The sequence below is a fragment of the Bombus vancouverensis genome, chromosome 3, assembly GCF_051014615.1.
Source record: "Bombus vancouverensis nearcticus chromosome 3, iyBomVanc1_principal, whole genome shotgun sequence".
NCBI classification, from domain to species: domain Eukaryota; kingdom Metazoa; phylum Arthropoda; class Insecta; order Hymenoptera; family Apidae; genus Bombus; species Bombus vancouverensis.
In genome coordinates, this window is record NC_134913.1 from 19,107,189 (window position 1) to 19,134,508 (window position 27,320).

At 45.0% G+C, this 27,320-nt stretch overlaps 1 long non-coding RNA gene across 2 annotated transcripts in view; it reads right to left on the reverse strand.

Annotated features, from left to right (window-relative positions):
* Positions 1–6,770: 6,770 nt before the first annotated feature.
* Positions 6,771–27,320, reverse strand: part of LOC143302461 (uncharacterized) — a 95,071-nt gene continuing 74,521 nt past the window's right edge. For both annotated transcript variants that reach the window (XR_013057990.1, XR_013057991.1), the window contains 2 exons: positions 16,221–16,321; positions 6,771–7,822 (listed from right to left, as the gene is read on the reverse strand). This is a non-coding gene — a long non-coding RNA (uncharacterized LOC143302461). The remainder of the gene's footprint in view (positions 7,823–16,220; positions 16,322–27,320) is intronic.

Genomic DNA, 27,320 nt, shown 5'->3' on the forward strand with positions numbered 1-27,320 from the left:
ACATCGTTGGACGCCGTTGGACACCGTTGGACATCGTTGGACACCGTTGGACGACGTTGGACGACGTTGGACGACGTTGGACGACGTTGGACGACGTTGGACGACGTTGGACGACGTTGGACGACGTTGGACACCGTTGGACATCGTTGGACATCGTTGGACGTCGTTGGACGTCGTTGGACGTCGTTGGACGTCGTTGGACATCGTTGGACGTCGTTGGACATCGTTGGACATCGTTGGACATCGTTGGACATCGTTGGACACCGTTGGACACCGTTGGACACCGTGGGACACCGTGGGACACCGTGGGATGCGTACGTTTTAGTCTTAATTAATCGTAAGGTAGATACCTATGTTAAGTGTATTGTGAGCTCATTCTGTACAACGATATTTATCCACCTTAGAACGAAAAAAGAAAAATCTCGTCTCCCTCCACTCGCTTACCACACAGTACTTATTGTACTCGCGATTTATCGGTTCGCGATCACTCAGTTCTTTCAAACCGTAGCGTGACGTACTCGCTCGCGCGTATTCCGCGTACGTGCGGGTCAACGTGCACTAGACAACTCTTCAGATTCGTAAGTCGCCCCAAGAACACCTCTGTCTTGATGACTGCTCGACGACTGCTCGACGTTCGCATCGGATCGCGGGAGTTGTCGTCGCGCCGGTGATGCTTGCGAATCTGTTGGGGATTCAGTCGCGGATCTGCAGTCCTGTCCGATTGGTACTTTGGTACTCGGTCAGGGACCTGCAATTTCACGTCCTCCGTAATTCTGTTCGGGCCCGCGGGAGTGGACCCCACTGTTCAGTTGAGGTCAATGCCTTCGTAATCCTGTTCAGCGGTCCCTCCCCGTGAGTGGACCCCACTGTTCAGTTGAGGCCTCTTGCCTTCGTAATCCTGTTCAGCGATCCATCCCCGGGTTCCACATGTTCAGTTGGAGTGGGTTAAGTTGCTGGCCTATTTGCTGGATCCACGGCTGAATTACCCGTGGATCACTGGCATCATCGGTCGGCGGCATCGACCGCGACTCGTGTAAGTTTCGAACGGCGAAACAGGAATCGAGTTACGGTCAATTCTTGGGCTTTCCGCTGAACCTCGGGGTTATCTCGTGTACGGGGGTACGTCGCGTAGGTTTGTTAGTTCTTTCGAGAGATCGCGATCTCGTTCGTTTCGGGCGCGCCGCGATTTTTTCCTTTATCATCTGATTAATCGGGCATCTTCTTGTTTTCCCATTTTTAAGGGAAACTTATTGAGATCACGTTAGAGCTTATAACTTTTCAGTATCTTGAATATCTTATGGTGTCGCAAAAGTAGAACCTTAAGCAGTTTAGTACAGCGACTCGTATGTCCCTTCTGCAAGACACGAAATGGTATATACAGTGTCAGTAGCTACATTTCTTTTTTTTAATTCCAAGTTAGATAAATATGTGTTTGATACCGAATGATGCCAGTAGGGATGCGAATTATTGTATGATATCTGTACTGATCGATGTAATCGTTGTGTGGGAGATGGATGTTGCGTTGTGTAAGCTTTGTTTTACGTTTGTAAAGATTCGTGTAACTGCTGCGTAGGAGATAGGTGTTTCGCGGTTACGAAATAACTATCTCTTTACGCAGGCCCATGAAGTAGAGTCAGAACTCGACATTCTTGCCAATAGGTTGAATGTCGAGACCGATGCATAATGTTGAATAACTCATGGGCGGGTCTCGTGCGTAGTCACCTCCTCGTGGTGAGACCTGGTAATTGGCATCCTTTTCCAAAAATTAATCAGTTGATTAATCTTTGGAAAACGATGCCAAGCTAAGAACTACGCACCAGTCCAGTTTGGATCTCCAAATGCCGCCAAAAGAATTTTGGATGATCTAGACTGGACTGCACCGTGGGACACCGTGGGATACCGTCGGTCCAGTTTGGGTCTCCAAAAGCCTCCAACAGAATTTTGGATGATCTAGACTGGACTGCAACGTGGGACACCGTGGGATACCGTCGGTCCAGTTTGGGTCTCCAAAAGCCTCCAACAGAATTTTGGATGATCTAGACTGGACTGCAACGTGGGACACCGTGGGATACCGTCGGTCCAGTTTGGGTCTCCAAAAGCCTCCAACAGAATTTTGGATGATCTAGACTGGACTGCAACGTGGGACACCGTGGGATACCGTCGGTCCAGTTTGGGTCTCCAAAAGCCTCCAACAGAATTTTGGATGATCTAGACTGGACTGCAACGTGGGACACCGTGGGATACCGTCGGTCCAGTTTGGGTCTCCAAAAGCCTCCAACAGAATTTTGGATGATCTAGACTGGACTGCAACGTGGGACATCGTTGGACAGCGTTGGACACCGTTGGACGTCGTTGGACATCGTTGGACGTCATTGGACACCGTTGGACATCGTTGGACACCGTTGGACGTCGTTGGACAACGTTGGACACTGTGGGACGCCGTTGGACGCCGTTGGACATCGTTGGACGCCGTTGGACATCGTTGGACGCCGTTGGACATCGTTGGACGCCGTTGGACATCGTTGGACGCCGTTGGACACCGTTGGACATCGTTGGACACCGTTGGACGACGTTGGACGACGTTGGACGACGTTGGACGACGTTGGACGACGTTGGACGACGTTGGACGACGTTGGACGACGTTGGACGACGTTGGACACCGTTGGACATCGTTGGACATCGTTGGACGTCGTTGGACGTCGTTGGACGTCGTTGGACGTCGTTGGACATCGTTGGACGTCGTTGGACATCGTTGGACATCGTTGGACATCGTTGGACATCGTTGGACACCGTTGGACACCGTTGGACACCGTGGGACACCGTGGGACACCGTGGGATGCGTACGTTTTAGTCTTAATTAATCGTAAGGTAGATACCTATGTTAAGTGTATTGTGAGCTCATTCTGTACAACGATATTTATCCACCTTAGAACGAAAAAAGAAAAATCTCGTCTCCCTCCACTCGCTTACCACACAGTACTTATTGTACTCGCGATTTATCGGTTCGCGATCACTCAGTTCTTTCAAACCGTAGCGTGACGTACTCGCTCGCGCGTATTCCGCGTACGTGCGGGTCAACGTGCACTAGACAACTCTTCAGATTCGTAAGTCGCCCCAAGAACACCTCTGTCTTGATGACTGCTCGACGACTGCTCGACGTTCGCATCGGATCGCGGGAGTTGTCGTCGCGCCGGTGATGCTTGCGAATCTGTTGGGGATTCAGTCGTGGATCTGCAGTCCTGTCCGATTGGTACTTTGGTACTCGGTCAGGGACCTGCAATTTCACGTCCTCCGTAATTCTGTTCGGGCCCGCGGGAGTGGACCCCACTGTTCAGTTGAGGTCAATGCCTTCGTAATCCTGTTCAGCGGTCCCTCCCCGTGAGTGGACCCCACTGTTCAGTTGAGGCCTCTTGCCTTCGTAATCCTGTTCAGCGATCCATCCCCGGGTTCCACATGTTCAGTTGGAGTGGGTTAAGTTGCTGGCCTATTTGCTGGATCCACGGCTGAATTACCCGTGGATCACTGGCATCATCGGTCGGCGGCATCGACCGCGACTCGTGTAAGTTTCGAACGGCGAAACAGGAATCGAGTTACGGTCAATTCTTGGGCTTTCCGCTGAACCTCGGGGTTATCTCGTGTACGGGGGTACGTCGCGTAGGTTTGTTAGTTCTTTCGAGAGATCGCGATCTCGTTCGTTTCGGGCGCGCCGCGATTTTTTCCTTTATCATCTGATTAATCGGGCATCTTCTTGTTTTCCCATTTTTAAGGGAAACTTATTGAGATCACGTTAGAGCTTATAACTTTTCAATATCTTGAATATCTTATAGTGTCGCAAAAGTTAACCTTAAGCAGTTTAGTACAGCGACTCGTATGTCCCTTCTGCAAGACACGAAATGGTATATACAGTGTCAGTAGCTACATTTCTTTTTTTTAATTCCAAGTTAGATAAATATGTGTTTGATACCGAATGATGCCAGTAGGGATGCGAATTATTGTATGATATCTGTACTGATCGATGTAATCGTTGTGTGGGGGATGGATGTTGCGTTGTGTAAGGTTTGTTTTACGTTTGTAAAGATTCGTGTAACTGCTGCGTAGGAGATAGGTGTTTCACGGTTACGAAATAACTATCTCTTTACGCAGGCCCATGAAGTAGAGTCAGAACTCGACATTCTTGCCAGTAGGTTGAATGTCGAGACCGATGCATAATGTTAAATAACCCATGGGCGGGTCTCTTGCGTAGTCACCTCCTCGTGGTGAGACCTGGTAATTGGCATCGTTTTCCAAAAATTAATCAGTTGATTAATCTTTGGAAAACGATACCAAGCCAAGAACTACGCAACAGTCCAGTTTGGATCACCAAAAACCTCTAAGAGAATTTTGAATGATCTAGACTGGACTGCACCGTGGGACATCGTTGGACACCGTGGGACATCGTTGGACACCGTGGGACATCGTTGGACACCGTGGGACATCGTTGGACACCGTGGGACACCGTTTCAACAAGATAGACAAATGTGTCTTTGATACCAAATGTTGCTAGTAGGGGTATGAATTATTCTACGATATTTATAATGATCGATGTAATCACTGTGTGGGATGTAGATATTGCGTGTGTGCATGTTTTGTTTGATATTTTGAATGATTTGTGTAAGCGTTGCGTAGAAGATGAATGTTTTCGTTGTTGTATATATGTTTTTGTGTAGATCGTTAATCTGTAACTGCTCGTAATCGTTAACTGTATACATTCTTGTATCGTCGGCTCGTGTGTCTCCCCTCCCTTCTAAATTAAGGTGCAAGGAGTCATTCAGTCGTCTCTTGTCGTATGAATAGCATGGTTCCCGTTGCGTCAGATTTGTAACGTAGTCTAATCTATTGGTGACGTCAATTCTTCATTACTATCATTACTATATTTTTCGTATTATTCATTGCTATATTTTTGACTATGGTTTATATCTCGGTATTAATATCATTTAATTAATAAACATTTATTTAATGATTCATTGAATATTAAGATAATGAAATTAAGTGGTTTTCTGATACTTCATGTTTTAATTTTCCTTCAGTCGTCTATTTACAAAATGATACTATTATTAGCTTTTTTCGTAAACTTTTATAATAAAATTTAAGTTTGAGTGTGATTTCATTTAATTATTTTATACATTTGTTTTAATTTCTCTTTATTTTTTGTTGAAGTTATTTATCGATAGCAATAATAGTATAAAAGTGACAGGAATATTAACTAATAAACGCAAAGATGATTAATGATCAATCCGATGAATTTTTATATTATGCATTTCTATGTATAAGCAGGTTTAATGTTCGATCTACCATTTCTTTTGCAAAATGAGTATCATATCATTTCCGAATATCATAATCTTCTCTCTACGAGGTAAGCCATCCGCTGCTTAGGCTGACTTTCTTTCGTTTTTGTAAGAAGGTTTGCTCGTGTACAGGGTCGATCTTTAATTGCCAAGAACCAAAAAGACAAAGTCGAAAACGCAACTTTTTCATTCCTGTTTTTCGTCTTATTTCGGTTTCAAAAATCACCTCTTAAATGTCTCGGCATCTGTAGCCCAACATCTTGTATACGATAAAAGTTTCTAGGAAGGTCAGTAGGATTTTATCTTAATCCTACGTGCCAATATAATAACCTCACTTCACATTAGAATTGTATTTTATCGTGTTCTATATCGATTCAAAACTAAAGTATAATGTATTGTTTCTTTCTTTGAAACATAATTTGCCCATTACTGAAAACAAGCCCTTGAGCGTAGTCTTTCCAAAAATTTGACGAATCCCAAGGAACTGTCATAAAACGAGGCTTCTTGATTTACCGTTGAGGCCATTAAGTGGCATAAAACATCCTCGAGTCAAGAGGTTCCTTATGGCTATTGCTCCGCGACAGGTCGAAGAAACAGAGGGAGGGTGGATGGGATTGTGGATAGGGTGGGTCTCCATTCGCAGCTACCTCCACGCTAGTGAGACCTAGGCGATCAGTATTATTTGATATGTTATTATTAATTGCATTACTGTACATGATACAGTCATTAATTATATGAGAAATAATACGAGCTGATTAGCTGCGATCGCGATTGTGGTAAACTTTATTAAATAGTTTCGTTGATTTTGAGTGCGGTTAAAGACGACATAGGTCTTTATTTCGTAGTTCTTTTTGAGTAAAATATCATACTCGAAAGTTTTAAAAATTGTTATTGTATTTCTTGAAGTTTATCTTACGATATTAAACATTATTAAAATAGTATGACAAGTCAATCTTGTTTCTACTTTATCGCTAGGCTGTCTTCTAGTATCTGTATTTGTAGTATTTTCTTTTCTTTTTTTCCTCGATGTACATGTCGGCCACCAGAAAACTGTGGTTATTTTAATTAGTGCTGCGAGTAATTAACTGCGATTTAAATTAGAATCCTGAAGTTATCTTTTTGCAGCCTGAGGTAGAGTTGCGAAAGAATGACTTTGGTTTGAATCAGTATCATGATAAAATGATGATCGTATTTGATTCACTGTATCTTTGATTGTTAGTTATTCTAATTTCTAGAAAAATAATCTTAGGAGTGGTAATAATTTGTTTTATTTTAATCTGGTTTAGAGAGACGTCAACTGTATTTTCGGGAGACGAACTCGTGAGGAGGGACATCAACGGGAGTCGTAAATTCCCGTTACGATTATAGCAATCGACACCACGAGTTGATCGATCCCCTGATTTCCGTTAAGATAATAGGGGTGGTTGAGTTAGTATAACACTGTGATTCACAGAATTGTAAGGTTTTATTTCCAACGCTTAAGTTACATTGTTGAGTAGATATAATTCCTTAATGACAACTTGTCGCCCGAAGGTAAGATAGATATGCACGCTAGAGCAAGGCTCTTAGACTTGAACTTCGTATGTTAGTGGACGTAGCACTAGAGGATACTTAGTAGAGGAAGTGAGTGTTCGTGCTTAGGCGTTAGATTTGGACTTAGTTGGTGAGTTTTCTAGCGGTGTAGAAGAAGTAGTTGACTCTTCCAACGGTGTAGAAGAAGTTTGAATTGACTCTCCTGAGATCGTAGGAGCAGTAAGTTACAATGACGATGCTGTGTCGTAGGAGCAGTAATTTAGAGTGACGATGCTATGTGTGATGGGTGTGTCTGGAGCACGGGACCATCATTTGTTCGTGACGATTTTGGCTAAGAGAGTGAGGGACATAGGCTTCGTTTTTAATTGTTTAAACGAAGGCTGGTGGACTAGGAAGGGTCTTAGCTGCCCCTGATTGAAAGTTGTCATTAGGAAGCATCGTACGCGGGAAACCCAACTTTCCTTTTTCAAGCCGTAGTAAATAATATTCTTTAGAAGGTGATTTAGAAAAGATATTCGTTCGGTCTGTAGAACCTTAGCAAGCAAATTAATGGGATTTATGACGGAGGTTTAAGGTTAACGAGGGTACGCCGTAAGAAGGAGCGGACTTCTGGTGTCCGTCCGGCCCGCGGTCTATGCCCTGGTCCAGGTAGATAGTCGCCCGGCTTAACATCAACTTTTATTTGACTTTCTAATATTGCGATTTGTAGCTGTCACGAATAAATGAAGTAACTTTTCATTTAGATAAGAATAATCATTTTTGCTGATTTCATTTTAAGAGTTGGATTGTTTAGAGATTGTCTTAATTACATTTACAGTTAACGTTGCGTTAATGAATTAGTATCATCCTTATGAATTGTCCCATAAATCTTCCACTGTAATTGTAGGAACCGGCTTATCCTGGATTACCCGATCCGACTTAGACAGTTGCTCAGAGGTGGTCAGCAGTCTCGAATATGGCTGGAACTGAAGATCTCGATATTAATGTCGCTTACATTTACATATGAATGCATGAATTAGTATTTTTTAGTGTTGCGTAAATAATTGAAACGTCCTATTATGGTATGTACCGTCGGGAATTTCCCACCTCTTTTTTTTTATCAATAATAAATAAATCAGTATTACAAATAAATATAATAAAACATTCCGCGATTCAGTTTGAGAATTTTCCATTTTATAGCTAAATTTCCCAAATTCGTGCTGCGTAATAGTAAGGATGTTCCTCTCACGATTTGTTGTTCGGATTTATGTAGAGTAGATGGCTCTTCTGGCTACTGGGTTGTTTTCTTTTTCAGCATTCTTTAATGCTAGAGCGTTTATTCTTTAAAATACCGTTTAAAAATATGCGTGTTTCATTTGATTATATTATGAGAAGTATTTTATTTTTTAAATACTATTTGATTGCTCATTTTTCTACATTTACATCAAAATCAGTAATCAGTCAATCGGTACAGTAGGGGATGACTTCGCGGCAGTTATATTCCGCGGTCGATAAAGTTCGGACAGTATAAACGCGGACGAGTACTAGTCACTGGCGCCCTCTATCCTGTTCTTAGTCAATGGTACGAAACACTCATCTTCTTCCAGGTCGGTATCTCAAAACGTGAGACACATAAACCCATTTAACGTCACGTTTATTCTGTCTTTAGTCAAAAGTCAATGGCCGGGTCGAAACTCCGAATTTAGTTAGGATTTAAATAAATCTTGTTACGTAATATCATTGACTAACTATACCCCATCGGCGGTAATACATAATTTAACATTTCAGCAGAACGTTTTTAGTATCTACAACGCTATAAATATGATTGGTACATAATATGTATTTCGACATAATTTGTATATATGCTATCTAAAAGCTTATCAGACTAAATTTACGATAATGTACATTCTTAAATATTACAATTTACATTCAAATGTTCAAACGTAAAATCAAATTCAAATTTTCTAATTTCCAAATTTAGATTCAAGTTCTTCAATTCAGATTTTTATCATTATCGACACTAAATAAAATGGTCGATTTCCACGAGTTCAGTTTCATCATAGCGCGGCTAGATCGCGTTGCTTAATACTTTCAACTTGTGTCTCGGTTTTTAGAAATGCAAATTTACGAAATGAATGGTTGCATCCTTTTAATCAATTCTTATTATACTACGACTCGATGCATAATAGAATCACGACATGTAGAAATAAGAGATTTAATCGCGGTTGGACGAACGATTAAACGTGTCGTGATCGAAACGATCAAAACGGACGAAGTTGCACAATAACGAGCTAATTGGCTGCCGGTGTCCCGCGTTGAATTAACGAGCGTTGAACTTTGCCTTTACACACGTTATAATTGTTTCGATCGAATTCAGACGCCTACTCAATTCGTTGCATTATAGTACGCTTCGACTTTTCATTCAACATCGTCCGATCGAACAATTAACACGCGCGTCTAACGCACCATTCATAGTACGTTTACAGAAGCGAGACGACTTCTATTCTGCTACTGAAATATACAACAAAGGAAAGAAAACGAAGAAAAGAGGCATCGAAAGTAAAAGGGAAAGGTACGAAAGTTCTTCCACTGTCGAAACATCGAGGAAGATCGAAGATTAATAACGATCGTGCGTCCTTATGTACTTTCGAGCAAAAAGGAGCCGTATTGCAAGGAAAATCAATGATAAATGATTCGTTTCGATCGGATTATTATTATTGAAAACTTTAATGGGATATTTCTGACATTCGTGATTATTTGAAACCCTTTGGTGATCGTCTGTCTAATAATAACGGAAGTTATTGAGAGAGCTGCTGGCAACAGAAAGAACGCACGATAAGAAGTCATTGCATTATTTCACGCTTGGATAAATAGGAAGACAAGTGATTCGCCTTGTTACGTTTAAAAAAGGAAAACAAAACGTAAGTCGATACAGATCGAATCGTTCGTCTCTACGGCTTCGACTCCAGTCCAATTGATTCCGACGATGCTGCGCTTCTTAGTCCAATTATATAACCTAATTACGCCAACGTGATTCTCCGAACTTGGTTCAACCGTAATTATTACTTGGCTAATTGAAACAATTATATCGTAATTTAACCAAGTATAAGTCTATTCAATATCGAGCGCCGCTAATAAAAATGAAAAAACTCTTGGCTACGCGAACACTCGTTCTCTAGCGATATTTCGTCTCCGAAGGTTCGATCGAACTTCGAGGCTGTATAAGGCAGAGAAGCGTTCCCAAGAGGCACAGCACATTTTTAATTATCCAGTATCGACTGGAAAGAATCCGAACTGCTTGTAAAGAGCAGCTCGGTTGATCAAGAAATCGGAATGCGCTGGTAGAAAAAGAGGACGGCCCGTTTCTTTGGTTATCCTTGCGAAAGGAACGTAAGGAGCGGTCCACGAAAGATCTACGGCGATTCACGAAACTATCGACGATCGATCGCGATGCGAGCGATCAGCAAGTAGCGATCGGTAGCTGAACAACGGTGAAGTAATAATTCTACGCGCGAACGAACATTATTGCCAACGTGATGTTGACAAAAACGCTTAAGCTAATCACGAAATTCTGCGCGCTCTTTGGCCGCGTTTAGAAAGTGGAAAAAATCCATCATAGCGGTCGATTCGCTGCTACCCGGCACGCTGATCTCTCGTCTGGCTACCGTTGTTCCTCGCTTGTTGTCGCATCTCCATCGATATCTGTCATTCAGACAAAACCACCCCTCCTCCGTGTCTGTCGCGTATTTTCTCCATATCATGTGTTTTTCCGTTGTTCCCTTGGACGTTTGTACAGCAGCTAATTCGTGTCTAAGAACGATCGAGCGTCTATAGAAAGTAGGCACCAGATAAGACGAGCGACATATAAAATAAAATAGAAAAAATTCTATTTGCAAAGAGCTCCGGTAAGATTGCTATGCGGTGCACTTTGGACAACCGAGTCGGTGATCTCTGAATGTACTGTGAATATACGTACACCGAATATATTATTTGGGATGCGAAAAAGAAGAGAAGCGCTACCGACTCGATCGATCCTGCGGTGGTTTCCGCGATAGCATCCGGTTGCAAACGATCGAAACGTCCGTTTAGGAGACGGAGCGGAGAGGCTGGCAGCGCATGTTTTTCTCGTCTCTCATCTCGCCACGTCGCGTCTCCTTTCATTTTAACGCATGATCGCGCAGCCGATTCGAACGCGCAACACACCCACCGATCTCTAATGCGCTGTTCTACGCACCGTCGCGCCAGCTTCACCGGAATAGAAAACGTCGCTGCACACGCCGCTTCTCCGATACTTTTTCGTCGACGTTGCCGGTCAATCGGAACGCTCGAACTACTCCGACTAAAGTATTTTAATTAATCGACTCGTTTGTACGATATCTCCCGCAACAAGTTACAAGGAAATGAAGAAAAGCATACAAGGGTGTAAAACGAAGAGTCAGTTGGGCCGTTAAAAAGATTTATTACGACCGAAGATTTACTCGTTATATTAAAAAGTAATGGAAATTACTAGTAATAATTTGTTTCTGCACTGAACGTATTACTAACGTACCTACCAGCTACCCACACGCGTTAGATAGCAACGCGTAAACGCGCAACTCGCACGATTTACGATCGCCATTCGCAAATCTGTCTTCGTTCGCTTTTCTCAGCTCGCAATACTGCTTTCCAAGAGATCGTGAAACGAGAGCCAGGAAAGAGGATCGCGGTCGATTTCTTCTTCCGTCCCGTGCCAAGATCGATCCGCGATCTCGCGAGTTTACACCGGAACGTTGAACGCTGCGTACGCGAAACCCTTGCTCCGTTGGTTGCGCCAAACGCTAAATATAGATTACTTTCACTGTTTGACGAAGCTCGATAGAAGCTGATATCGCTGGACATTTTTGTTTATTCGAGGATGACAAGCGACGACGTGATTCGTCACCGATTATCCTGGGTCGTTTCGTAAACGTGTATCGTATAAAACACGCAAGGGCAGACGAAAGATAAAGTCGATTGAAATATCGCATAGACACAGGACAAATTGCAAGACGCAACTTCGAATATGATGCAGCCCGCGCGATCCTTCTCGCGGCTGTCCTCCATTACCGGCGTTCCTTCGGTTGTAGCACGTCGAGATAAACAAGCCGATTAAGCGGAAGATTAACTATCTCGCGCTAAAACGAGCTTATCTGCGCGTCGGTTTCGACACGAAGCCGCCGTCATCTTCGCTCTCCCTGGATGCACGCCACACCGTGAACGCGATGCACAGTTACTCGAAAAGCTGTGCTGACTCCTTCCACTTCCGCGATCCTTCCTTACCCTGAGAACCAACCGCACGAAATTCGTCTTCCTAGACTTATATAGTTTCATCGGACGAGTTTCACCAAAATTTGTGATCACGCGTTTGAAACAATTTTTTTCGTTTTGTATCTCACGATTTTATTAGATAACCCTGATGCTCTTTTCTGGTCTATACGGCTGGAAATGAACGTTATATCTCGACAGATATCGGTAAAATATATGCTTTCTGCAAATAAATATTCCGCGATCCTTCCTTACCCTGAGAACCAATCGCGCGAAATTCGTCTTCCTAGATTTATATAGTTTCATCGGTCGAGTTTCACCAAAATTTGTGATCACACGTTTGAAACAATTTTTTTCGTTTTATATCTCACGATTTCATTAGATAATCCTGATGCTCTTTTCTGGTCTATACGGCTGGAAATGAACGTTATATCTCGAGCTTTCTGCAAATAAATATTCCGCGATCCTTTCTTACCCTGAGAACCAATCGCACGAAATTCCTAGATTTATACAGTTTCATCGGTCGAGTTTCACCAAAATTTGTGATCACGCGTTTCAAGCAATTTTTCCCCCAGTTTTATATCTCACGATTTCATTAGATAACCCTGATGTTCTTTTATGGTCTATACGACTCAAACTGAACGTTATATTTCGACAGATATCGTTAAAATATATGCTTGCCGTGAATAAAATATTCCACGAAAGAAGATATAGGAAGAAACGTAAACGTTAAGAAACACGTAGAAGAACACGTGGATTAAAAATTGTCTTAATCAGGATCGAACCCGAAGGACTCTCTATTGTCTCTGTTGAGACGTCGTTGTAAAGCGAGCTGTCCTTAGTAGCGTTTATAGTCGTATGCAAAAGAAGAGGTAGAAGTACTTTATGTAACGAATCCTTTATCCGACGCGCACCGAGACGCGCCTTGAAGCGCGTCCACGAGCCAATCGACGAACGCATATCGGGAAATTTCCATCGCCGTTATCGCGAGCACGGATCGTTACAAATTATCGGCGCTCGCGCAGCAGGACTCTCGGTTGCGGATGAAAAAGCACGCTGCCGCCTGAGAATCCGTCGACCTATCACCTCGTGACGATCGCGCCTGTCCTCGCCCGCGACGCGACGCGATCGTTATCGAGCGCGTGGGCGGTTCGAGCGTCGTAAGGACTCGTCCGCGAGAGCCTGTGTTTCACGGTGTTGCGGTTTATAACGTCTCAATAATTGTCTCTCCGCGAACGAGCGTGGATCTAATTGAAAACTTAATTTATGCCAATCTGACTGAGCGATCTTCTTTGTGCATTGAAACTATGAAATACAGAGACGAACAATGGAAGCTTGGGATTGGCGTCCGTCATATTTTAATTTGACGTATCGTACAGCGAGGTTAATGTAACCGGAAATTGAATTTGTCAGGCAATGACACTGGCGCAAACTGCGTTTCTATTTACGTTTCCCTACGGACGAAGCTCGAGGAATCCGAAGCGTGACCCGAGTGCGAACGAAACAGAGTGTGGGAGTCGTTGGCATTGGGCGGAAGAGCAGGATGCGGAGACACGTGTGTAAGCTACGCGGATTTTACGCGCAAGAACTACTTTGCAAATGCCAAAGGATCAGAGGAGACATTTGGATCGTTTGGAAATTCGAGGCACGCCAAAAGCACTTCTCGTCGTACGATATATTCGAATATAAAAAGTACTGCTTGTCTCTTACGACGTTGGACGGTTAAAAATTCGTAACCCGATCAAAATCGAAAGATTTGATTTCACCGAGCTTTGTATCTGGAACACGTCAAAGTGGCATTAGACGGAGAACGGTGGTGCGGACGCACACGTGGAACATATGCGAATGGCGTATAGCTAGTCGGCGCAGTGAAATGTCAGACAGCGTGGTGAATCGGATTCTATAGTAAGAAGGAGAATTCCTTCCATTCACACAGAGCAGGAGAGCATCGCCGATGACGACGATGTCGGTAGCAGAAGGCATAAGCTCAGGGCTGTGTCGAATAGATCAGATAAACCTCGCGATTGGAGTCGCGGACACATAAATCTTCGAAGACGGTAGCCTTGTCGATATGAAGCGTTTCAAGGAATCCGTGCTACCCGAGCCAGACCGAGATAGTCGATCGAATGGAAATTAGCAGTAAAATCGTTTTTGCGTTCTGATAATCACGGCGTATGAGTAACGATCGATATTACCTATTCTATGAAAAACGCATTTTGTGATCCGATCGATGGACGTATGTTTATTTGAAAATTCAAACGAACCTCGAAGGAGGAGGTTTCTATCTATGACAGATGCACAGGTTACGTAACGAGAGAGCGTTTCGTCAAATCGCGAATCAATTTCACTGCTCCCTCTCTCTCTCTTTCTCTCTCTCTCTTTCTCTCTCTGGTTCGATTCTTTTCACAGACCGAGGGAAGGTTCAAAGGGGAAACGATCGTGGGTAGAGGAGCACGATATACGCGCGCGTGCACCGTAGTACCTGACACACGATCACCAGCCTCTTCCACATTTATCAACGGGCGAAATGTCAGAAGATCCCATGAATCGAGCCTGCGAACGAAGATCATCCCATTCACATGAGCGAATCGGGTGACATCCTTACAGGGGGAAATGTCAAACCTAGCTTCTTCTTCTTCTTCTTCTTATTCTTCTTCTTCTTCTTTTGATCGATCTGCGAACGTCATTACGAACCTATACCTATAACGAGATTACTATCGACAAATTTTTCTTCGATTACTGTACCATGGTCGCGACTTTGAAATCGAGTTTCTTATCGAATGTGGGAACGAGCTTTAAAAGGAAATCGATGTACGCTCGAACGCGAGACAAAGCCAACAAATTAGTGGCAAATGTCGCGGACGAAAGTGGAACGAGCCGCGAGCCAGCCGGTTTCGATCTTTCCCAAAGAAGAAAAAAGGGAAAAACGCCGATTCGCTCGTTAACGAGGCTCGTTAGAGGCGCGGAGCGGAGCCGAAGCGCGGGAGTAGCGCTTCGAGATAGATCGAGGACCGCGAAACGGGTGACGAAAAAACGTGTACGCCTTACATAAACCGACCACGCCCTGCCAGACTATGTTTCAGTCTACACGTTAGCCTAGTCACACACGTACACAGAACCGTAGACGTGGAAGCGTTAAACGTGCTCTTGCGCCCGTGTAAGCGTGTGCACGTGCACGGATCGTGTACCTGTGTATCCCATGCCTCTCCGTGCTCCTCTCGAAACGTGTCGATAGCTAGCTCGATCTATGGTACCGTGCCCTCTCCTATCGATACTCCGTGGCGTTACCTTACGTGGGTGTTCGTAGGGCACCGGAACGAAAGTCTGCCGGCAGCTTGCTAAATCCTCGAAACGCTTCGAGAGATCCTATCTCGACCAATCCGGACAGCTGACCTGGTATTTCCCTCGCGAACGTTCCTGTCGATTACACGACCACGTCCGCGCGTCCATTTCCCGCGATTTTCTTCGACCCTCCGCCTTCGTTTCGCCGCGATCGAGTTCTGCTTCGCCCTCCGCGCTCTTCTACACCGTTTTCGATTATTTTCTCCGTCACTGTCACAGCGAAATTGAATTTTCACATGCTTTCAGAAAATATCGCACTTTGATATCATAGCATTTCGAATCAGATGGAATCTATGGCGAAATATAAATGTAGCGGTGATATTCTTCAAATATCCGTCTGGTACAGACGACGTTCGAGGTCGGGTGCAACAGGGCGTCCTCGAAATTCGACGATGGATTAATCGAGCTGCCATTACGAAAGTGAAACGGAGCGCGGGCTACGTTGGTCGGAAGGTCGGATCTCCATCGCACGAGCCTTCCTTCTCGATCGGAGACGCGATTACGGAAGATTTCCGATCGATAGACCGTGAAAAGTGGTCCATTACACGAAATGTTTTCCTCCCCGACGACTCGTTCGACCACGTTAAAATCACACTGCCATCCTGTTTTCGTTTCATCGAGGTGGTATCTCTTTTCTCCGATCGTTATTATCTTACCGATCGATGATCAATCGAAGTCACATCGATGTTAATCGACGTTCGATTACGTTATCGTCGCTTACATCGCGCACCATCGATCGTAGGAAAAAATGATACGTACCAAGTTCAATCGCCATACGTCGAGTTAAAGATGAAATCGAGCTTCGTTGGTTCGTGTCTTGTTCTCGCGTTTATCTTCTATCCTGGTCGGATAACGTGGAGCTGAAAAAAGATGAACGAACTCGTTGGTTGGAGAGAAATTCTCAAGAGGGATTAATTTGCGCGATTAACGCAAGTGTTGCAGGGGTCGTGGCTAGTTGCGCGTCTGAAATTCCAAGGCACCGCTACTCATCCTCGGCTAGAATCCGAGAGAGTCCGGCTCGTTCCGCAACGGCTGCTTCGCAAATGCTCGCCCTCGACCTCTTCGATGCTGAACCTGAATCCTCCTGATCGCGCCACACCTTTCCGAGCTCAGCTGAAAATTGCCGCGGCTGTTCGCATAACTGTATCAAGTCAAAGCTCGCAGAAATGCATCCACTCCGCGTTAGCTACCGTTACAGAGCCGAGGACGAATCGGTGAAGATCGCGCGTACTCTTGCGGTTCTTCTACGAAAGGATGCTCCGCCATTACGAACGCAACGGTGCTGTTGCCGCGTTTTCACTCGGGACCGATGCACATAGCTGCTACTCGGACGATCGGATCGCGAAATTGGCCGACGACCTTGATCCGCGCGAACCTGTCGATCAATCCTTTGTTCTGCGTCCAACACCGTTAACCCGTTCCTTTGTGCTCGATTCGACGCGTTCTTGACATTTGCGCGTTCAGAGAGAACAGGAAGGTGTTGGCGAAACTGTTGCGTTTGGGAGAAGCTGCGACTCTTCCTTCGTATTCAGAATCGCGTATCTTGAATTACAATGCGATAGGTTTGACGCGAAGGGAATGGGTGTCTGATGTAAAGTTGAGATTCGATTTCGTCATAAAACAGACTCTTCCGAGACTGTTTCGCGTTCTCTTTTTTTTTTTTTTTTATCTAAAATCTAACGTTGCAGATAGTCGGTACGTGTAACCCCGGAGAACATCGATCGTTAGTAAAATCTGAGTTATTCGATCTGTTTGAAAAAGCAGGAGAATCGTCTTCGACGCTAAGTAGAATAGGACGGTCCTTGTCTTAGTCATGCAGGTTACGAAACGACGCTTCCGCCACGGAGAACGGACGTGGATTGGTACGAGCTACCGGACCATCGGTTCCACGCGAAGGGGAAAAAGGTGTAATTTGTGAGAAAGAGACGATAATTAAGGTCTGGTCAGTCGCGAGGGCACCGGGCAACGCGGCGTTTCTAACGGTTGTGCGCGTTGATCGTAGCGCGGCGTTGCTTTCTAATTATAACAGTGCAGCGTAATTACACAACCGGCGCATAAAAGGAGCAATAATAAAGCGTGCATACGTACGATATAAATTTCTGATAGCTGGCTGGATAGCGTTGGCACGCGGTCCGCAGCGTCAATGATGGCGCGAGCGCTGAAAATCTATCCGTAGGGGGGAAGAGAGTAACAGTACCGCCGGTCATAAAGCGCGTTACGATAAATCACGGGTAATTAATAAATTCCGTCGTATGCCTCCTATGCCTCCAGGCACCAGCGTGCAATCTCCTCGTTCGCAAAAACAGGGATCGCGAGCAAAAAGCGACGACAGATGCGGTCGTGCTTAATTACAGGCTTCTGTACCAGCTTGGGAAACGTATATTTCACGCATAAACAACATCTAGAGGGTGTGCGGTGTTCTGCGTCAAAGTATCATAAATGAAACAATTTACAACGTAATAAATGTACTTTACGCGTTCGAAAATTCCTGGAAAGTTCAAAGCACATTTTACGGTTCTAAAGTAACGCACGCCAAAGAATTCGCCGCTACTCCCGGGCTTTCGAAAGCTCCCGAGGTGAAACCTCAAGATGCACAACGAGAGAGACGGGCTGGTCTGAGTGCGAACGTTCATATTTCACTTCCTGCGTGGCGGAATTACGAGGCAACCTAGACGATCCGACTTTCTACTAATACGAGCTTCGATCGGGTAGAAAAACGGCCGATAAGGCAACGGGGATCGATTAAAAGGACCAGGGAGAAACTTGGACGGGCGGCCAGCGACCGGACTCTCGCGACGCGGTGGTCCGGATCGTACCGATTCGTGAAAAATTCCAACGTTTCCAAGTGCGTTCCGCCAGGTTCATAAATACCGCCCCGCATCGATAGCATTTAATCTCTCGATACTCGTGGTTCGCGAAACGTCACGAAGAAATATGGCGACGAGGGATCGGATGACACGAAAAAGACGGCTACAAGAGCGGATGCTTGATCGGAGGATACCGAGCGAACATAGAGATGCAAAAGATGTCGAAAGACACGGTGCGATGAGGTACGCAGAGAGGAGAATCGTCGAGCAAAAGAGAATGAAAATGGAGATTATTTACAGATCTCCGTTTGAAGATGTTTCGATCGGTTCGAACGACGGTCTATACCAACTCAGACAGAAGATATTTAATTTTATCTACGCTTCTTCTACAGCTAATTCAACGTGTTCTCGCCACATTTTCCTCTATCAAAGACGAAGATCGCTTTTACATCCATTCCAATCGCTAAGTTGCAGTATTTCGCAAGAATTGACGCGAAATAGTACCGGAGAAATGGAAATAGTTTTAGCTAAAAGAGTAGGTAATTCTGCAAGAAGCGGAAATCGAGCGTAACTGCTTTGACAGAAACGCGAGCAAATCTCGAATCCAGCCGTGCGGCAGGAACGCAACGAGAAAAGGAGAGAGAGAGAGAGAGAGAGAGAGAGAGAGAGGACAGGGTCTAGCGAGCATCGAAAAAAATCATATATCGGAGCAACGGTGAACTGGATGAGGGCTCCTAAACGCGTACCGCCTAGGTGGTCTTGACGTAAATAGGAAACCCGTCCTGGACCCCGATGGAGTAGAGAGACGGCGAGCGCAGGGTACTCGAGAATTTCCTACCGACGATCACCGGCACGACGAGCAACCACACGGACACTCTCCCGCAAATCGACTCCGCTCGGCCACGTTCTCGCAGATCTCTCGCTCGCGAGAGAACCAACGACCAGGCGAGAGTGTGTTGGTCGGGCGTGGTCGCGGTGGCCATGGAATGCGCTCACTTTCACCGTGAGCGCGGTGCCAGACGAGGATCGAGGAGAACATGCGGCGAGAGAAAGAGAGGGGCTGTTGATCGCCGAACGTGCACGCACACGAAACACGCTTCGCCAGAGCAACACACTACGCGACGTCGCGCCAGAGATCAAGCTTCGTCGATACACAACGCACTCGTTCGCTTTGTTTCGTTTATGTAGACGACTATCTTTGCGAATTGTTGGAATGGAGCGTGGTTAAGGTATAGGCGAAGAAGAAGGTATTTGAAGATAGAAAGGGGTGGCAAGCGAACGAATACGCGTATATTTCGTAATGCAATTTGGTTGTAAATGTGTTCTTGCGAAAGTTCGCTATCGAAACGTTGCAAAAATTTTTTAACGAATCTACGTATGGTACGACGTCTATCTTCGAAAGGATGTTTCTTTCTAACGTTTCTATCGGCTCGTCGCGTCGAGCGGATGACGAAAGGGAAACTATACGCACGCGGTCACAGCGGATACTAACCGATTAACAGGATGAATTATGGCCGATTGAAATCGATTGAATAGCTAATAGGTAGCCGCTCTTCCGTTCGTCTAAATCTCGCCACTGAAACTTCTTCCTCGTTTCAGGACCTGCTAAGTCAGGTGCGATCGAACACAGCGTGGAAGCTTGAGCGGAAGCGCAAGTCACGAGCGATAAATGAATTCGGGAATATTTATGCGATACTTTCAGCAGTGACAGATGAAGATGCACGATTACAAGCTATTTTATCTTTATCTCATCTCTGTATGAATCCAACTACCGGTTATGTGTTCGCGATCTTCCCGAGAGTGAAAAGTAGTATGTAATTGGTACATTCGAAGAAGTTGATAGTAATCACGTGTATCTCTTGTATCCTCGTTTTAACGCCGGTCGCGTTACATCGCATAAAAGTTGCGAGTCTTCGTTCGAGAAGATTTCTTAACGAAAAAAGAGAGAAGAATCAACCGTAATTGGTTGTCGTCCGCGAGTAACCAGGTACCGGAACTTTCGAGGAAAGATCGTTCGTTCTTGCACGTCGTCGGAGTGCTTAATTAGCAGGATTCGGAGTTACGTAAAGAGTCGAAGCCAGGGATGGCCGCGATATATCCAAACTCCGCGAACTGCCACAAAGGAGAAAAAGAACGACCACGCCAGACACTACCATTATTACCAGGCACGTCCCAGTTTTATCGCGATACCCACTCGAGCAACGATTCACGCGTATACGGTAAAAGTTTTTAGCAAGAATCAACGAGTTCCTACGGCCGAATATTTTTTCTTCTTTTATTAATCGCATAACGTGCATCGAACGGCGTGAGCAACACTTTCCATCGCGCGACGCAAGATCAGACCCTGAATCTCGAGTAAGAAGGAGAGGTTGCACGATCGCATTTAGATGTTTACCGCGTTATACTTTGCAAGAGGCAAGTTTCATTCATCGCCACCAATTATGCAACGCGATTATCTGAATCGTAGTAATTAAAAACAACGTTCATCGATTCCCTCGACTGCCGTTTCCATATATTACAATGTTTGTTGCTACACGCGATTCGATTATCTCTGTGAAAGGTAAGAAGCTTCGATCAACGGTCCTAAAACTCGGCACGAAACGTTACACGGGAGGCGACGTCGACGTCGTGTCGAAGGCAGAAAAACGGTGGCAAGCGCCGGGCAGAGATTTTTCCGTCGGTTCGTCACCGGCGAGTGGATATATCGGATGCACGATTAACCAATTGGCATTTTGCTGGAATAATTATACGTTACACTGGCGTATTTTTCAGCCGCGGCCGTTCAACCGTGAACACAGATAGCGGCTCTCTTCGTCGCTAAAGTGCACCGGGTGGCCGAGACGGAGGGAAAAAAGGGGACACGTTGCAGCGAGACGTTGCACCACGTCGACCGCCTGCAATTAGATCGCCGCGCCGAAGCTGGATTTTTCGACTCGCCACTGCCGCGATTTTGCCGTATTACCGGATCGATAGCCAACGTTTTACGATCAGTCCGTCCCGTTTCCTGCTACGCGCGATACTCGTAGCGCCTCTGGTACCGTTTCGTTACTTTCGATGTTTTACCGGCTACGAATCGCAATCGACGCGGTTCATATTGACTCGTGCCAGGTGTATTTAGAAAAAGGGAAAAAAGAACGAACATAAATTTCCGTGAAATTGCTCGTGTTATCGTCTTTTTTTTTTACAATCTCGAAGCTTAAATTAAATTGCTGTTTTGTTTCTATTGAATTGTTGGAAAAGTTCGTAGCATGCATAATATCTTATTTAATAAAATACTAAATTTTTTTGACTAATCGATCTTTGAAATATTCAACCTCTCGATGGTATATCGAGTTTTTCGATAAGGATTCAAAGAGAATTATCGGAGGTAAAAGATTGGAGATGGAGCCGAGCCGACGGACGTTCGCGGAAAGTTGTTGCACCAGGCGCGTCGAATCGGACGAAGGAGAAGGTAGAAAGGACGGAGCAACAGCACAGATAAAGAACCAATGGTCGAAGGTGGAAGAATGTCACCGAATGACAAAGTAACGCGCGCTCGAAGCGAAGAGCGAGCCAGGCGACAATGGGCGGCTGATTTGTGAACTGCCAGCTCGGATATCGTCGTTGCGGACGCGGCCCACGGTTTCATCGAACCTCCATAAATTTCTATGGTTCAACATGGGAGGCTCTCTTTCCGGGTCCGTGGACCGGCGACCGCAGCTGCGCCGACCGTGTCCTTCCTCAACATTCCTCGCCGAGTTGCTCGTCTACCTTCCTCCAACGATTCCTGTCACCGTCTTAGCATCTTACTATGCTAATGAGACAGCGATATTTTCGTTGCTCTTAAATTGGACCTTTCTTCTCTGATTTAATCTTATTACCACGAGAATAATCTCGAGTACCATTGAAGTACGTTTGAACTTGGATTATCAGAATGTTGCTTAACGTAACGATGTCGATTAAAATCTGTAAAATTAATAATCTCCTGTCATATGAAACCAAAGTTATTCGATTGTTTGAAGGATTCTATCAAATGACGAAACGTTTTCGGTTATAAAAATAAGACGATTTTGAAAGTCGACCGTAAACTCAATTTTCGAGGAAAGATGAACTTTGATCGTAGCTTATTTCTGCACGAGGGGGAAAAATGCGAACCGTGGCCTTCCTCAACTCAAATTCCGACATCTCTGCGCTGCAATATGATCGAACGTGTCACAGGGGCACGGACGACAGGCGGACAACGCGAATCATTTATACGAAACCAGTTTCGTATAATTCGGCGCGAACGGTCCTACAACAGGAACGGGGACCGGTGTGTTACGGTGGTTCAGGATGTTTTGATCGGAACAATCGTGTACTCGAAGCGGCACGTCGATTCGCATTATCGCTCGGTCGTTTCCTCGTTACGACCTCGTGGACCACTCTCGACACCATTTATCGCTCTGTGGTTTCAATGATTTGCGCAATCGAACAATTTGCGGTTACCAGCGTCGTCGCGCATCGATTTCAGTCAGATTTTCACGTTCTTCGAAGATTTTATCGACGTGGAACATTCGTGAACCACTAAAGATATCGTAGTGTTAAATTTGTTTTTGTAATAGATTCCCTGATGTATGCTTACGTATTTATTGCCGCAAATTGCCAACGATATTTTACGAATGATTAAATAACTGCTTTCATCTCGTTTTGTAACGAATGCGCACTGACCGACAAAGAACGGGGAGGAGAAAAAGAAGAGCAAGAACAACGAAGAGAGACGATGATGGATTTCGCTTTGAACCGAACGATCTACGTAAAAGGATCGGCGATTAAGGTGAAACTTGCTCGCACAGAGATGCATGAAGTCTTTTCATCGCAGCCACGGGAGATGCCGTCACATCTGTAAATAAACAAACGAACAAACGAGCCGCACAGCGGGCCGTCGAATTGGATATTAAAGGAAGGTGCACGGAGTCGAAAAGTTTCGAAACGGGTCATGGGCTCGAAGAGAACCGGCCAAAGAAGAGCGGCGTGGTACGCTTAATCGGGGTGAGCGTCGACCGATGACCCGGTGAACATTTCGCAAAGTATACAATACGTCTTCTCTTAATTTCGCCAGTCGCCGAACGTGGCAGTGCCTAGCAATGACGAGCGTGAAACGCAACGATTGTTCTTTTCCGTGGTGGATTCCGGCATGGAACGTCACGGCCAATTACGATCACGACTCAATAAAAATTGTCGTGATTCGACGAAGAAAGGGAGAAAAGTGGAAAAAGGCGACGTAAACGCGTCGTTCCGACGTTGATTCGTATTCTATGAACCGCGCATCGAACCCGAATCGATCCACCAACGATAAGGAACAGCGAAGCTCTCGATTTCCAACAGGCGCTTTGGTCATGGAAAGGCCAAACAACGCGCGATCAAGGAGGATCATTTTTCGGAAAATTAATAGCTCTTTGTTTTAAGGATACGTTACGTAACAGAAATTCTGCCTCGTAGGCGTCGAATGTCGTTTTTTTACTCGTGATATACTTTTGTGGCTTTCTTTACGCGCACTTGGCGCGATCGATGCGCTCGAAACGATCACCGAGCTGCTGCTAGCTCGCCATCGAACACCAGTGGATGAAGTACCGTTACCATTGCGGAGACGCCAGCTCTACGTTCGCGGCAGCACCACCGGTATAATAATCATGGTAGGAAGAGATAAAAGCGCGAAGAGGAATGCGAACATGCAATACGCGCGCGCGCTCTTTGTTCGTTTCTCGCCTTTGTGATTCAGACACGGAGTTATTTTTTAATACTACCCTTTTTTTATATCGCTAAACCTATATAGTATCCTGTTAGAGGTTAATGTGTATGTTAATTACCGCGAGAAGGGTTCCACTCTTTCGTTTCGCAATTTTTCACCGGTGTTCTTATACGAGGAGTTAAAAGAGTATATCGATGCGTTCGTTTCTTATAATTACGAGCGGGGCCACCGTTATCGAGCGGTGATCTCGCGCTCCCTAATTATCGCACCGGCGAAAGTGACTCGGGCTGCCACGAAAATAAACGGCATTGCATAATTAATAATAACAATTCATTCACGAAATCGTAACGCATCTTTGAATTCGAGAGTCATGCGGTTTCCTCGTAATAATAGGGTTTCGCGGCAGGGGCGTTTATATGGTAGATTGCACTTGGTATATACGAATCCCGTCAATTTCTATTGTGTCGGTTGCTCGTAATCGTCGTTTCCTGATCGAAGAAATTTTTCGAAACAAGAAAGAATCGAGCAACGTTGTTCGCTCGATATTCTCTACCATTCTCTCGACCATGGTTCGCGCAATTCTTCCTCGTTTCGAAGTTTCTTTCTCCCTATCAATGCGTTGGATGTCAGGAGAACGAATCAGTCGATAACGTATGGGACATAAACGACGATTAATTAGTTTACGGTGTCATTAGGTTTAAGGTCCGGAGCGGTTCGCGAGTAAACGAAGCACGCGTCTGTCTATCTTCCGCGACGCAAAACCGGGCTCTCTCGCTGCCTTCCTACGTAAGAATGTCGCTTAAAGCGTGTACGCCTAGACCGGTCGCGCGACTAATATGGGAGTGTGCGCCCGGCTGAAGCCTCAACTGGATCACCGATCCAGCTTGCCTATCGAATCGCTTCCCTTGGACTTAAGCTCCCTTCACAGCGGCTATACCGCTTTCTCTGTTAAACGAAATGAAAAGCGATTGCTACGTCGATAGTTGTTAATTTCTTCCTGGAATATGAATGAAACTTTTTCTCGCGACTCGATACAAAAAGAAACGCTCCGTTTGATTCATCGTACGAAATATAGAGATTTTCTTGTTACCTTTGGAATACCGATCATAATATAGAGTTGTGAAGGGGGCTTAAGGGCGCATCTCGCAACTACCTACAGCATGCGGGAGATAGAAGGATCATAAGGTGATCGAGGAAGTCTCTGATCTATGGCACGGGTCTGGCAACTTCGTGAGCTTCCGCGGCTTGCTTCTTCATATTCTATGAACCATAGTTTGCGAATCTCGTTTCGCTCTACTTGCATTTTCCTCTTTCTTTTGCACAGTTTCGATGACGGTGCTATCTTCGAACTTCGGAGAGCCGTTCGTTCCCGATTCCCGACACTCTTAAATTACGTCATCGCTAATAAATTGTTAAGAAGTGGATGGACACGTCCGATCGAAAGTATAATCCCGTTCGTTACAGACTGACTTACTTTCAATGCTATAAAGCAAAAATCGATCAGAAGTAAAAACGTCTTACGAACGATTTGTCAAGTTGTCGCGTCAAGACGCCAAACGCCGTCCCCATTACGTTCTCTCTCGTTCGTGAAATCCTTTTAATCAGCTGTTATTTGCCTGTTTATTACGAGATACGATTGTCGCGGGACCACCCACTATTTTTTTTTTTTTTTTTTTTTCGTCAGACTCCGAACAGTGAACGGAGACGTAGCGAAGAGTTTTACAACATGACAAACCGGAGAGGTCCAAATTGGCATCGCAATAAAGGAAAGGTCAGAAGGCTCGTAAAGTTAGCGAGATAATAAAACGGGCGTAATGACGCCACTAACGTGTGCGAAGTAATTCGTGTTCGGAGCTGGCCGCGAGTTCCGAGCGAAGAAAAGGGGAAATTGCATTGGATTTCTGGACGATCGGCCGTACGTACCATCGGAAGCTATTCCGTTCTCGGAAACGATTCTTACGACGTGGCTAGACAACATGATCGTTGGATCCATGGAAAATCTCGAGGGTTGTAAATCGAAGGAGCAGCGTGCAATTTTCTCTTCGTTGCAATAAAATTACAGAGATTTCGCGGGTAACGCGAACGAATAGAACTGTGGATCGAACATTCTATTTGATAGATGGAGCAGACCTTTTAACTTCCATCGGTTTATGCTAATTTACAGATGACAGAATCCGAATAAAGTGGTACGAATGTGAAATTAGCAAAATCCATTTAATAGCGCTAGTTATAGTTGGAACCTACTGCGAACAGCTGGCCGTTTCCATCTCGTCGCGAAAAACTACGTTCACGGTTTACATCCTTCTTTCCTCTTCTTTTTCCTTCAGCGGATTCCACCGGTAAGATAATTTCTGGTACGTCTGGGCATACCACCTTGTGTTTCTCTTTGATAATTCTTTCCTGTAATTTCTCCGCGATCGCTTTTATGGTCCCATCGGTCCACTCTGAGCAGATGGAAGAGGAACGCGGCTGTGTTGCTGCGTTCTTCTCGAAGCAAGACTTCTTTTTCTCCGTGAAATTACTGGACAACGGAACACACATCCAGAGGAATCGTAAGTGGATAACGACAAAAACGTAGATACAATTATCTAATATCGTGAAGCGTGTGATCTCTTCTCGTTTTTTCTAACAAGGTGTCCTCTTCTTGTAACAACTTGGTTCGTCCGATATCAAACCGAATATTCCGTAGAAAGTGACTTATATTGTTCGATTACTTGATGTTCATTCATGAAGCTTGATGACGAATGTAGCTCGTAATATAATCTCAGTTCGGATATTACAGCATTCGATGATCTGTAGATGGTCTCGAATCGTGAAATAAAAAATTGGAAATAATATGTATAGAGGGAATAGTCGAAGAACTGGATCGGAAATAGATAGATTTCACTTTTCCCAAATCTAGAACGGACTATTGGAAAGATCGGGGAATTATGAAACCGGCAGTATATTTAAAATACAATAGAATAATTCCGAGAGCGGCTTGCGGCAGCTTAAGACGCGTTCGAACTATCTTCGAGACATTCATCGCCGTTGAAAAAGTTACGCAACGCTTCCGTGTGCCGCACTGTAAACCGGAAGCGAATCAATCCGGTGCAGGAGGCTTGCGAAAAATCTGGATATCGATCGCCGACGGAAAACCATCGGAAGTCGATACGCGGCGTACGCAAAACCGCAGCCCGGATCGTCGCTTCCGCCAGGGCCCGGAAGCATTCGACCGATGGTGAGCGCACGCTGACTCTTCCTGTCGGCGGATAGACACCGTTAATAATTGAAACGGCACACCGAAAAAGAGAGAATGGACCGACAGCGTGTACAAAAAGCGAGACTCGCACTCGCCAGATGGAA